Genomic DNA, 14,725 nt, shown 5'->3' with positions numbered 1-14,725 from the left:
TCAAAGCTGGGACCTTTGGGAGGTCATCAGGTCATAAGGACAGAGCCCTCAGTAATGGGATTAGTGCCATTTTTAAAAAGACCCCAGGCTGGGCACAGTGACTCACACCTGTAATCCCTGAGAGGCTGAGGCCACAAGATTGCTTGAGTCCAGGAGTTTGCCTAGCCTGGGTAACATAGTGAGACCCGGTCTCTACCAAAAATAAAAAAGTTAGGCCGGGCACGGTGGTTCATGCCTATAATTCCAGCACTTTGGGAGGCCGAGGTGTGTGGATCACTTGAGGTCAGGAGTCCTAGTCCAGCCTGGCCAACATGGTGAAATCCCATCTCTATTAAAAATATTAAAATTAGCCAGATGTGGTGGTGCGTGCCTGTAATCCCAGCTACACAGGAGGCTGAGGCAGGATAATCGCTTGAACCCTGGAGGTGGAGATTGCAGTAAGCTGAGATCGTGCCACTGCACCCCAGCCTGGGCAACAGAGTGAGACTCTGTCTCAAAAAAAAAAAAAAAAAAAAAAGTTAGCTGGTGTGGTGGCACACGCCTGTAGTCCCAGCTAGTCCAGAGGCTAAGGTGGGAAGATTGCTTGAAGCTGGGAGGTTCAGGTTGCGGTGAGCCGTAATTGCACCTCTACATGACCCTGGGCAACACAGCGAGACCCTATCTCTAAAAATAAAAATAAAAACACTCCAGAGAGTGAGCTAGGCCCTTCCACCATATAAGGACACAGCAAGAAGGTATCACCTGTGGCCAAGGCAACAGGCCCTCACCAAATACCAAATCTGCAGGCACTTTGATCTCGGACTTCCCAGCCAACAGAACTGTGAGAAATAAATTTCTGTCATTTACAAGCCACCTGGTCTATGGTATTTTGTTATAGCAGCCCAGGTTGACTAAGACAAATGGCACAAAGTTTTACCTACCGTTATTATCTCAGCTTCCTGTATCAGGCAGTTCCTGATTTAAACACCAAGAAATGCCTGCTTGTACTTAGCACCCTAAACTTCACTAGCAATAAGAAGACCCCATCAGGGAAAATTAAGCATCCCTGTCTCACCCTCTCAGATCCGTAATGAAGAGAGCTGGTCTTTTAAAGTAATTGTCCTTGGCTGGGCATGGTGGCTTGTGCCTGTAATCTCAGCACTTTGGGAGACAGAGGTAGGCGAATCACCTGAGGTCAGGAGTTTGAGACCAGCCTGGCCAACATGGTGAAACCCTGTCTCTACTAAAAATACAAAACTCCCAGCACTTTGAGAGGCCAAGTTGGGCAGATCACAAGGTCAGGAGTTCAAGACAAGCCTGGCCAAGATGGTGAAACCCCATCTTTACTAAAAATACAAAATAATTAGCCCAGCATGGTCGTGGGCACCTGTAATCCCAGCTACTCAGGAGGCTGAGGCAGAGAATTGCTTGAACCCAGGAGGCGGAGGTTGCAGTGAACCGAGATGGCGCCACTGCACTCCAGCCTGGGCAACAGAGTGAGACTTCGTCTCAAAAAAACAAAAACAAAAATCAGCTGGGCATAATGGTGCACACCTGTTAGTCCTGGCTACTCAGGAGGCTGAGATAGGAGAATCTCTTGAATTCGGGAGGTGGAGGTTGCAGTGAGCCGAGATTGCACCACTGCACTCCAGCCCAGGCAACAGAACAAGACTCTGTCTCAAAAAAAAAAAAAAAAAAAAAAAAAAAAATTAAATTAAAAATAATAGGCCAGGCGCGGTGGCTCAAGCCTGTAATCCCAGCACTTTGGGAGGCCGAGACGGGTGGATCACGAGGTCAGGAGATCAACACCATCCTGGCTAACACGGTGAAACCCCGTCTCTACTAAAAAATACAAAAAACTAGCCGGGCGAGGCGGCGGGTGCCTGTAGTCCCAGTTACTCGGGAGGCTGAGGCAGGAGAATGGCGTAAACCCGGGAGGTGGAGCTTGCAGTGAGCTGAGATCCGGCCACTGCACTCCAGCCTGGGCGACAGAGCGAGACTCCGTCTCAAAAAAAAAAAAAAAAAAATAAAAAATAATAAAATAAGTAAATAAATAAAGTAATTGTCCTTGGATACTAAGGGAGAAATGCTGGAGGGATGTTCTCTTTCTGGTGGAAAACTGAAAAGTACTCCTCTTCCAGGACTCAAAGTTGGCCATCACCCCTCTTGTATTATCTCATCAGGCCTTTGGGGGCTCAGCTGGCACTGTTCAGGGACTGCTAAAAATGCCCGATAGGTCAAAGCAGATCCTGCGGCTGAAGGACTCACACTTTAAAGGAGATAAGACATTCATTCATAGGGAGCAGTCAGATACTATAGAAGGCAGCCTCTGATCAAGCTTCCCCAATGTGTGGTTGAGAGTGGGGTGCTCAGGTGCTCAGGAGAGACAGAGGTCAGTGCAAACAGCTCAGCTCCGCTAATCTCAACACTTGCCCTTCAGACTTCTTTCTCAGGGATAATAAGGTTTTCTCTTATTTTCTTCTCCTCCTTCTTCTAGAATTTATTTGCCATATGTTTCAGAGAAAGACTCAGAATATTGAGGCTGGATAAGTGCTTAGAGTGGCTTTTCTCAAAGTGTGGTCGTCAGACTCCCTGCTTGAGGATTATCTGGCGTGTTCATCAAAACTGTTGATTCCTGGGCCAAACCCTGGGCTACTGATTTAGACTCTGGGGTGGGGGGTATGCACTGGGACTCTGCATTTTTAAGAAGTTGACGGGCGGATCACGAGGTCAGGAGATCAAGACCATCCGGGCTAACACGGTGAAACCCCGTCTCTACTAAAAATACAAAAAATTAGCCGGGCGTGGTGGCGGGCGCTTGTAGTCCCAGCTACTCGGGAGGCTGAGGCAGGAGAATGGCGGGAACCCGGGAGGCGGAGCTTGCAGTGAGCTGAGATCTGGCCACTGTACTCCAGCCTGGGTGACAGAGCGAGACTCCGTCTCAAAAAAAAAAAAAAAAAAAAAGAAGTTGCATAGATGCTTTTTATGCACACTTTAGCATGAGAACTGTTGATATGGAAGTAATTTAGCTTCTTTAATTAGCTAATGGGGAAACTGAGGCCCAGAGGAATGAAACTGCTTTCCCAAAGCCACCCAGCTAGTTACTTACTGGCAGAAGCAAAAGTCCATAGGAGAGGAAATGTGGAATGTTCTTATTGCAGAGAGGGCTTCAGGCTTTCTGGATGTGAAACCTTCATAGACAAGCAAATATTGAGTTCCATTTCCTCTCCAGCTGGCATGTAGTCCTGGCTACAGCAATGTGGGACTTATTGCCATATTTTACAACAGACATAAATTCTGCATTTCCAAATAAAATTAGAATCTAGTTTATGCCCAATGAAAATAAATTAATTTTAATGAGAATCTCACTTATAGTGTTTACAGATTTTTGCATCTTTCATTTGGTAATTTAATACTATTTTACCTTGAGTGTTGATATTAAGTTGATGAAGTGGCGTTTAAGACAATAAAGAAAAGACCATAAATATAACTGTTTCCTAGCCTTTTAAATTTCAAAATTGTTACTAGTTATAACACAAAACTAGGTAAAGTAGCAAATGATAGAGAGATGGGAAAATGGCAGAGGTAAAGGGGGAAGGTGGGAAACGTACAACTACAGGACAGATATCTGTATATCTGACTCCAAATTCATGATGTCTGATAAAATGGCACTGCATTTTTCTTCATAGTGCAAGTAGCTTGAGGCCAGATTCTATGGTTTCTGCCTTCTTTAGGCTGTCCCTCAACATTAAGTTCAGTCTTCTGTAAACACTCAAAATGTGTTGCATGAACAGGAGAAGAAGCTGATAAAGATGGAATAGTGAGAGAGGGGGTATATGAGGAGATGTGAGGGCGAGAAAAGGAAAATGAAATCAAGGAGTGGAGGAAGCCTGTGTCTAACTCTCCTTTATGGGACTGGTATATTTAGAAGGGGATCAAATGTCACAGAGGAGAGTGGCATGGTTTGGCAGGAAGGCCACAGGAAGTCTAAGGAAACATCAATGTTTGTAGGGCAAAAATGGGAAGCTAGAGTAATTTAATTTAAAGCTAGGGTATATAAGAAACCACCTATCCAGCTTTATATCTGTTATTGAGCAAATCACCAAACCATGTAAGATAAATAGCTTTCTGTTCTAATTTCGTTCATTAGTGTTTCATTTGTTCAGTTTCAATTATTCCAAAAATATTTGTTGCTGTCTAAAAATAATGATAAGAATGACTGCCATTTATAGCGTGCCTGTTTTATGCCATTACCCCATTACCCAGATGAGGACCGAGGCTCAGGGAAGCTGGGTAACTCACCCAAAGTCACGCAGCTGGGATTCAACCCCAAGCCTGCTCCATTCCAGACTCTCCTCTGAGTTGCTGTAGTGTCGCCTAAAGTCAGCCCTTACTCAGGCATGCTCAGGTGGAGCTTCTGCAAACTACCCACAGTCTTTTTGCCACTTACTTCATCAGGGGGAGCTAATTCTGGCCCCAGCTCTGCCACACACGTGCTGTGTGGTCTTGGCCAAGGCGGGGACTGGACTAGGCGATTGCTGAGATTCCTTGCTCCTCTAAAATTCTGTATGTCTATTACTGGCTACTGTCATTCCTCTCAGTCAGGGGAGCATTCTCTCTAGACCTTGGCTGTCTCCTGTAGTAGTAGAATAAGCCATTGCCCACCTAATAGCTCTTCTTCTCTTTCTCCTTCTCCTTTTTTTTTTTTTTAGACAGAGTCTTGGTCTATCAGCCAGGCCGGAGTGCAATAGTATGATCTCGGCTCACTGCAACCTCTGCCTCCCAGGTTCAAGCAATTTCTCCTGTCTCAGCCTCAAGAGTAGCTGGGACTACAGGCCCGCGCCACCAAGCCCAGCTAATTTTTGCATTTGTTAGTAGAAACAGGGTTTCTCCATGTTAGCCAGGCTGGTCTCAAACTCCTGGCCTCAACTGATCTGCCCGTCTCAGCCTCCCAAAGTGCTGGGATTATAGGTGTGAGCCCCGGCACCCGGTCCATTATTCTTTAGTAACAGAATCCCCGACTTTAGGGTAGCAATGTGCCCTCCTAAAAGGCCACATTTTCCGGCTTTCCTGGAAGTAAATGCACCCTTTTCTACATTTTGCCAGTGAGATGTAAGTGGATCAGGGTTTTTGGAGAGTTCACTTCACCTTCGCCCTTCTTCCTTCGTGCTGCCAGGAAGGAAGTTTTGACGACTACCAAAGGAGAATTTGAGGATAGAACCCACATGCTAACAACGGTGGCACAGAGAGCTGGAGCACGATCTCAGATGACCATGGAGCTGGCCCACCCACCCTGGACTTTCTATCTTTGAACTGCTTCTTTTGTTTTGTTTCTGAGATAGGGTCTCGCTCTGTTGCCCAGGCTGGAGTATAGTGGCATAATCAGGGCTCATTGCAGACTTACCTCTTGAGCTCAAGCAATCCTCCCACCTCAGCCTCCAGAGTAGCTAGGACTATAGGCACATATGACCATGCCCAGCTAATTAAAAAAAAAAAAAAAAAAAAAAAAAAAAATTGTAGAGAGGAGCAGTGGGGGTGGGGATTTTACTACGTTACCTAGGGTAGTCTTGAACCTCTGGGCTCAAGTGATCCTCACAACTCAGCCTCCCAGAGTGTTGAGATTACAGGCATGAGCCACTGAGCCCAGCCCCAAACTGCTTTTATGTGGGAGAAAAATAAACCCTTACATCATAAGCCTTTATTCTTTCTGATTTTTTTTTTTCCTACATGAAGCAAACTAATTCTCATGGATACATCTTCAAACTCTTCATTCTTTATTTCTCTAGCTGTAATATTTCCCTTAAACCGTGGTGGTAAATTTGTTATGGGTGCTGGACAAATTGAGAACCTGCTGGCACCTCCAAGTCAATATGTACAATGCCGGATTCGTAATAACCTCTGGGAAACTGTTTCTCCTGTGTTCCCTGTTGCTGTAAATGGCAGCACCACTTTACCTGTCACCAGTGATTAAAAAGCCTGATGTTATCTTTCATCCTCTTATTCAGTCAGTTACCAAATCTTACAGATTCTCCATTCATTGATCTAACATTTTAAGAGCATATTATCTCAAGAGATGACTGGTGTTGAGGATACAAGAATAAGCCAAACAGATATTTACCCCTTGTCAGGAAGCTTATAATCAAGACAGGCATTATTTAAATAATCATGCAAACCAACGTAAAATTGCCACTGGGTCAAGTGCTACAAAGGAAAGGTACTGAGAATACACACTGAGCTAATATCTGAGGATGAATGGAACCTAATGCGGTAAAGAGTAGGGAAGGCAGTCACACTTCTGGCAGAGTAAACAGCAGGTGAGAAGGAAGGGGTTGATATACTCCATGAGTGAAAAGAAGGCTGTTGGCTGAAGCTCTAGGAGCCAAAGAGGCAAAGGCAGGGTGCAGACCGGGCTGACTTTGAGCTTCCTTTCAAACCAATGGGAAGCCATTTGAAAGGTTTTAAGCAGCAAAGAGAGGGTTGGCAGTGACCTGATCACTCTGCAGTGCCCTTCCTCTTTCTTTCCGCCTCTTTTCTTGATTCCCCCTGCTGCTGTGCTCATTTTCTCTCCCCTGCCATCTCTTCCTGAACTCCCCCTCCACAGGCCGGGGATCATTCTTCAAATCCCAGTGTTGATCATTTGGCTCCCACTCTTATTTGTTTTGTTATTGTTGTTGTTTACACATAAAGGCAATTTATTAACAGAAAATATTTTGAGGGCTCTTGCTCTCAGGCGGTGACCATGGCAATCCTCCTTCCTCTAGTGCTGTCGGAGGGGAATGGGAGTGGCATCCTCGATCTGCCCCGATCTTTATCCCCAAGCAGACAAGGACTCTGAGGGCCGACTGGGTCCCAGGTCCAGGATGCTTGGTCCTATTTCCTGCTGTGACCTGGAGTTTGCAGACGTGTAGGGCAGTAATGCCCAGCTCCTTGCACTGCTGGGCCACCTCCTGGGCAGCCAACGTGGCAGTGTGTGGTGAGGATTCATCCTGTCAGCTTTAATCTTCATCCCGGCAGCCACATGGCAGGTGGTTCCCTTGCCAGAAACATCAGTGACATGGACAAAGGTGTCATTGAAGGAGACAAAGCTGTGGCAGGCACCAACTACATTCTCTCCTTCAACCACCTGAGGTCCGAGGCTGATGACGTGTTCTTCCTTTTTCTTCTTCCTCTTGTAGGCACCATTTCTGTGCACTGTCTCCAGCCTCCACAAGGGGAAGAGGACCCATTCTTAAAAGCCTCCATAAGCTCCTCACTTCCTACTAAATGCAATCCAACTTGCCAAACCAGAGTTCAAGGGCTCTTCAATGAGGCCCTAGCCACCGGTACAGCCTTCATTGCCTGCCACTCCCCCTACGCACCCCAAGTGCTGCAGCCGAGCTGTGCAGTCCTGTGCTTTCTGGCTTACATCTTCCTCACGCCCTCCCCAGGGTGGGAATGCCATTTTCTCGAAGGGCCTTTTGTCCTTTAAGATCCAGCTCAAACTCAACTGCTGTCTCCAATCCAGAGTCATCCATCCCTCCTCCCTGTGTCTGAGCACTGTAAGTGCTCCTCATGGGAACCTGCCACTCTGTGTTTGGGCACAGCCTTATCTCCCGAATCAACTTGTTGACAGGAGGATCCTGGCTTTCTTTTTGTACCAAAGAGGGCTCACTGTGCCCTCCTTAGACAAGGGACTCAGGAAATGTCAGCTGAAACAACAAATGAATGACACTCAAATAAGTGGGTGAATAGCGTCCAGGGTCACACTTGGCATAATTCCTTTGCAGTTGATGTTCACAATACATCTGCAGCGTGATGCTGGTGACATGCAGGCTGATGTGGGACACAGACTACCTGTGTTCAACTCTCAGCTCTGCCACATGCTACCTGTGTGACCATGGACAAGTCGCCTCATTTCTCTGTGCCCCAGTTTCCCTATCTGTAAAATGGGGGCAATAGTTTATCAGTAACCTGGGGAGTTAAGCGAGTTAATTCACATGAAGCACTTAGAAAAGTGCCAGTCACGGAGTGAGTACTCAACACACATCCGCATCGTCTCATCATGCCTGCTTCGAATGCCGGTCACCGTGGGAGAATGCCTGCTGTGACCCAGTGACCTACAAAATAACACTTGGGCTCAGACTTCGGGGCAGCATGATCTACCAGCCATCTAGGAGGGAGCCACCCAGCAACGCCCTATCTTAAAAAAATGCACCTGTCATGTCCTCTGTCTTGTCCCACAGACTTCCAGTTTGTGCCATTTCAGCTACTGGACTGTGAACTCTTCAAATGCAGAGACTGTCCTGGTAACAACCAGCATGGCAGAATCCTAACCACACTCTAGGCACTCACTGTTCAGAGCATTCGTATCTATTAACTCGAGTCGTTTTTCCAAAAGTCTGGTGGGGGACCTGGGGCACCAAGAGGCTAGGTAACCTGTCCAGAGGCACAGAAGCAGCTTTAACCCCAAGCAGTCTGGCTCCAGGGGCCATTGGCTTTTCTACAATATCTCACCTCCTTTCTGTATCTTTAACTCCTGGTGCATAGTAGGCACTCAGGAAAATGTTTGCTGAAGGAGTGAATCCCAGTGGCATCTTGAGGGAAGCTTTCTAGTATTTTCTGTGTCCAGGATTTCTGACTAGCTTCCTCTCCCACTGACCCTTCCACTACAGCTGATAAATGCTCCTTCTCTTTTCAGGAAACTGTCGCATGCTCCCCCTGGGCTGCTGGAGGAAGTCATCCTGCGTAACTCCACGCTGTGGTCCACTTCCAGACCCTTCTCTCTTTCTCTTTCTTAGAAAGAGATAGGTGGAGACTCCGACACACTCCTAAAATGAAAATTGCTTTGCTAGGCTGGTGGAATTCAAAATGTTTTGTTAAAAATTTAACTGAATTTTATTTGCAATATACATTTTGTTACTCTGTGAAATATGTATATGTTAATTGTAGACATTATAGCAACTACAGAAGTATACAAGGAACAGAATTTAAAATGGAGGCTAGCTTTGCTCTTTACTCAAAATATTCTTTCAAGTTAAAAGATCCTTACAGCAAAAACATGAAAAGAATCTAAGTGATTAGACATTATGCATTATGGGAAGAAAAAATGTTTCCAGTTCTGCCTTGTTCCCATTTAGCTTCTCAGGGTCTTGACAACTGCGTTAACATCCTCCTCTCCTGCCCTAACTGGTGAATTGAGCCACAAGGTGAATACAGAGGCCCAGAAAGTTCCCCGATTCTCCCATAGTTTCCAAAGGGAAATGGGCAGAGTGTTCAGCCTGGATTAAAGGAATGCATGCAGAAAAAACCTGTACATTCCATACCAACAAGCAAGTCTTTGAGGGTTTTCTACCTTCCCTTTCAGGATCCTTTCTCTTTCCTACAAAAAAATGGTTCTGGTCACATATACCTCAATATATTTGTTCAGTTTTGCAAATGAGTTTCAAGCGACATTTATGCTATAAGAATGTTAGACCTAAAGTTAGGATTTTTCTGTTTTGGTTCTTAATATTTCTTCTTTGGTTAATAAAACGTATTCACCCTATTTTTTTTAAAAAAAAAAACAACATATATTACAAGGTAAAATGTATGTGTCATAGAACATTTGGAAAATATTAAAAATGTACAAAGAAGGAAATGAAAAGCATCAGTAAATCCACCATCCAGAGAACCTGGCTCATTTTCAACTTCTGACTCTCTAGATGCGGATAAGTAAGTACAGAGGGAAAGAAACATATGCATGGTGGATACCTCTGCGTTTGGCTGCTCCTGAGTGCCCGGCGTCTGTTCCTAGCACTCTGATTCCCTTTAGAAACTGCTTTCCCCTGTATCTGCTCCCCACTGCCAACCACCCAACCACTCACCACCTGCCCATCCACTCACCCACCTGCGGGAATAGAGAAAAATGTCAGGCCCTTTCCATCCCTGTATGCATTTTTACTGGGTTAGCCATAAAACCGAGATAGTCCAATCAAATTCCTCTTGGGGGCAGGGGCGGGCTTTTAAATATTGGACCCAGGGAAGGAGTTTCCCTTCTACTCCGGTGGTAAAGACAGAAGACTCCTGGAGCTCCCAGCTGCAATAATTACAGCCCTGTAGAGAAAGCTGGTCCCAGAGAATGAATGAAAGACAAAATACCGGAGAAGCCTGATGGGGTTTGAGTCCCTGGTCTCATTGTTACTCATGTCAGTTTTACCTGGTTCTGGTTGTCCCTGGAATTGGCAACTTCTTGCCCTTTCCCAGCGTGATGACATGAGCCAATAAATTTCCTTTTGGTCTGGGCTAGTTTGAGTTGGACATTTTCTCATTGGAACCAAGAGTCTTGTTTAAACAAACACACCACTATTGCACTTACAGAGAGACAATTAGAAGTGTATTTATTTAGTATATATATAATTTATTTATGTATTATATATGTAATACTATATGTACGTGTGTGTGTGTCAGCCCCTCCCATGGTTGACCCAGTTAGCTCCTAGCATTTGCACAGCTCTTGTGGGAGTCAGCCTGTGTGCCCTGATGCTGTGGGAGCGTGGGTCCAAGTTTAGGGTCTGTGATTCACACTGTTTCTCTGGAACTGGGCTTTCTAACCTAACAGGGAAACTGGGCAATGCTGCCAAAAAGAAGGTATTAACTATCTAGCGTCCTTCCCAGTCTTGCACTCTCAGGCCACACTGACCCCTGTTTACTGTGCAGCCAGCGGCCAATAAAGGCAGACTGCATAGCTCAGCTCCGTTGTGGAAACCACCTCTCCTCACCTCATTCCTGGCCCTTTCCAGTCTGCCTCTGTTTCCCTCTCGCCTCTAATTTATATCCCAGATTTCAACCCCTCCCCTGCCCCTTTGGTTTTAATAACGAATCTTAGCTTCTCCTGTTTAACCACATCCTCCCACCCTGCTTCTCCTGCTCATGCTCTGGACGCCCCTGGAACACTGATCCTGATGTGAATTCATGCGGCTGCTTCCTCAGAATCTTCATCTCAGTTGCCGGAAGGCAGAGGGTCTGACAGTACGAGCCAAGAGGAAGCATGGGAGTCCCTTAGGAATGGGATGGGGTGGGTTGTGAATGGAAAAGGCACATTCACGTCAGGTAGAAAGCAATCAGTTGGCACTTGTAACAAGATGGAGTATTTCTGCATGGATTTCATGGAGTTAAGAGGTAAGTGGGTCTTACCCATTAACTGGCTTAGTTGGTCTCATTGCCATTGGGAGGTGCTGGGGAACATCTCAGGAAGGATTCACGGTGCCTCTTATTTTGTGAATCTGTCTTCCTGCCCAGAGAAGAAATAATCCATCTCTTGTGCTTGTATTATCACCTAAAATAGATGCTTTCCTCTTTTTCTTAATAAAACTTGTATTTCCTTTTTCCGTGGACCCTCCAGAGGTCAAAGAAGAGAAGCTCAGAGGTGGGTTGGAAAGAGCCACTTCAAGCACTTTAATGATCTGCTAGGCTCCATCTGCAGTTTTCCTTCACCTTCCAAATTGGGGCCACTTTCTCTCCACCTCCACTTGCTTGTTAGTTCAATTATGCTTGTTCTCTGCTTCCTTCCATATTGGATTGAATGTAGCTACAAATACAATACAATACACACAATAGGACAATATGAAATAAAGATAAAGAATGACATCAGGATCCATTGGGTGGAAAGTGAGGAAAATGCAATTAAGCCAGGAAACTTGGGAGGAAATGGTGATGGAAGATGAACAATGCCATATTTGGGTTCTGCACTCACTGATCATAAAGACTGATTAGGTACTTAAGGAAAGAGGATATGTAACTCCTAGCTCATTAAATAATTGTTTTTTCCATTATTATTGAGCATTCAGTAGTGCCAAGCACTTTCCAGGATACAGAGATAAGTAAGACTGATCCCTGTCCTCAAGGTGCTCAGTCTAATCTGCTCCCATTTTAACCTCAGGCTTTGAGAGTAGTCATACATTTCTATGTGTCTGATTCACCTATAGCCCATTCAGTCCCATGGCTCATGACTCATGAGTTGGTAAAACTAGTTCTACCAGCTACTACAGACTACTGGATCAGGGGTCTGTGTCCAAGCCAAAGAGCATATAGGCACTGGATTCAGGGGAGGTCAAATATCCACAATGATCCTTGACATGAAATTACCTAATATATTTCCTCAATATTGCATGAAGATACAGCAGGTTGGGCAAATCATCTTTTCCAACGTTGCCTGCAACAAATCCCTTATCCCACTTACTCTTCTCATAATGTGGCTTTGACACACCTCCAAGGACAGATGGGGTTTATCTGGGGTTTCCACCTTGAACCTAGGTAGACTTTGTAACTGTCTCAAACAATAAAGTATGGCAGAAGTGATGCGATGTGATTTCTGAGTGTAGATTATAAAAATGCCATGCATTTCTACTTTGCTGTCTTGGGACACTTGCTCTTGGAACTCAGCTGCCATGCTGTGAAGAAGCCCAAGGAGTCTATGGAGAGGCCCACATGGTGAGAGCCAAGGCCCCTGGACCACAGGCTTGGCTGGGCTCCTATCTGACAGCCAGCACAAACTTGCCAGCCATGTGAGTCATCTGAAAGTGGGACTCCCAGCTCCAGTTGAACTGCCCAGCGAATGCCATATGGGAGAGAATTGAACCACTTGCACCGAGCCTCATGCAAATTGCAGATTCATGTGAAAAATAAATGAGTGTTGTTTGTTTAAGCTGCTAAGTTTTGAGGTGTTTAGGCAGCAATAGATGGCTGAAACCCCCATCCGGTCAGGTTTTCTCTCTTGGGAAGTATGAACACTGGATGCCTCTGGGGTGGGCCACTTGAGCTCAGGCTGAATCCCAAGCAATGCTGATTTTGCTGTTCTCCACAGTCCTATGTACATTCTAGGCTGGGGTATCCTGCAAGTCAGCATGACTATGGCTGTGAAGAGGCAACATTCCAGGCTGCTTTAATGTCTTTCCAATTCTAGCACTAAACACACCTGTCTCTAACTTGAGAGTCCCTGGACATGCCTCTCCACTGCAACCTTAAAGGGGATCATGTGCTGTTTACGTCAGCTCTAGTAAGTGGAAATTTTATTTTTTCACCTAGTGACCAAATCTTTACCAGTACTTAGATTTTAAAACTAGACTTTTTACTTATCACCCCTATTCTAAGCCCTGGCTTTTTTCTCAACATGATAGACCATTGCTTCTGGGCCTAGGGTCCTGCCTTCACTGCCTCTGTTCCTTCTTATCTCAGCCTGCAGCCTCTGTTACTTCTTATCTCAGGCTATGCTCACCTTCAGGCGTCCTTGACAATGACTGAAGCCTTTTGTTTTTAGACGAGGCTGGAGTACAATGGTGTGATCTCAGCTCACTGCAACCTCCGCCTCCCCGGTTCAAGTGATTCTCCTGCCTCAGCCTCCCGAGTAGCTGGGATTACAGGTGCGTGCCACTAAACCTAATTTTTGTATTTTTGGTAGAGATGGGCTTTCACCATGTTGGCCAGGCTGGTCTCGAACTCCTGACCTCAGGTGATCTGCCTGCTTCGGCCTCCCAAAGTGCTGGGATTACAGGCGTGAGCCACTGCACCCCGCCAAGTGATGCCTTTTAAAACACTTTCCTATGGCTAATTACTGGGGAGGCAGTGCAGTGCAGTGCAGTGATTAAAAACTTGTGCTTTGGAGCTGGGGAGACATGGAACAAGGTATAAGTTCTCTAAACCTACCTCCTAAGTATATTATTAGTATTAAAAAGAGATTATGTATGTTTAGTGTTTAGCACCTTCTGGCCAGGGTGGCTACCTCTTCAGATACCCAATATTCTTCCACCACTTTGTGAGACAGAAGCCCTTATTGTTGGAAGTGATAATGTACCAACCGTAGAGACGACTGTTCCCTGCTGCCTTGCAGAGATTGGCCAATGAGATGTAAGCAGAGTTGCTTCACTGGGCTGGCAGGAAAGCTCTTTAAAAGTGGCCGACCTACTTGGGAGGCTCACCCTTGTGCTGGTTCCTTCTCTTTCCTTCTTGTGAATATCATGCTGGAGTTACAACCATCATTTTGGATCATGTGGCAAGACAGGAAAGAAGCCCTGTACTAATGAAGGTGGGGAAGAGTTAGAAGGGACTTGTGTCCTAGATGACCAGGGAGCAGCCATACCAGCTCACCTTGAATTAGGAACTTAATTCCTAACTGATCCACATGATGCATGCTAGTCAAGATGCATCCTTTCCCTAACTCTGTGGGACTGCATGCTCTTTGGGTCCATGCTGTCTCCAGTCTGGCTACGTTCTAGTTAAAACAGGGAGGAAATACACTCTGTATCAGTGTATTTTAAGGGTAGATTGATGCCATAATGGACTAGGTTTAACTTTAGTTGAGACTTTTAGGAGAAATCTTTCTGCCTGTTGTTTGTCAGTAATACTGACTGGTCTTTGTGAGCTGAAAGAATAAATCCTTATTCAAGGAAGTCTTCGTGTAATCTACATCTTACGAATCTGCCGTTCAGCCTTGCGCTCTTCTAATGTCAAGGTGTGAGATGAGGTTAAAATTAAAGGCATGAAGAAAAAATTTTTTTAAAAAATCAGGAAAAAAGAGAAGGTTTTCTTGTGGATTTCCATTTTTACTAGAATTTTTTTTTTTTTTTTTTTTTTTTTTTTTTTTTTTGAGACGGAGTTTCACTCTGTCACCCAGCCAGGAGTGCAGTGGCTGAATCTTGGCGCTCACTGTAACCTCTGCCTCCCAGGTTCAAGCAATTCTCCTGCTCAGCCTCCCAATAGCTGGGATTACAGGCAACTGCCACCACACCTGGTT

The 14,725-nt window shown here is 45.4% G+C and overlaps 1 protein-coding gene and 1 pseudogene across 1 annotated transcript in view; both read right to left on the bottom strand.

Moving 5' to 3' along the window:
* LOC126954972 (peptidyl-prolyl cis-trans isomerase FKBP1A) overlaps nt 1–14,725 on the bottom strand; it is a 1,061,339-nt gene that overhangs the window by 604,925 nt on the left and 441,689 nt on the right. The gene's annotated exons all lie outside the window — the stretch shown is intronic.
* On the bottom strand, nt 6,737–7,221 carry LOC126954382 (40S ribosomal protein S14-like; annotated as a pseudogene).

The sequence above is a fragment of the Macaca thibetana genome, chromosome 5, assembly GCF_024542745.1.
Source record: "Macaca thibetana thibetana isolate TM-01 chromosome 5, ASM2454274v1, whole genome shotgun sequence".
NCBI lineage: Eukaryota > Metazoa > Chordata > Mammalia > Primates > Cercopithecidae > Macaca > Macaca thibetana.
This window is presented reverse-complemented; position numbering and strand designations above follow the sequence as displayed.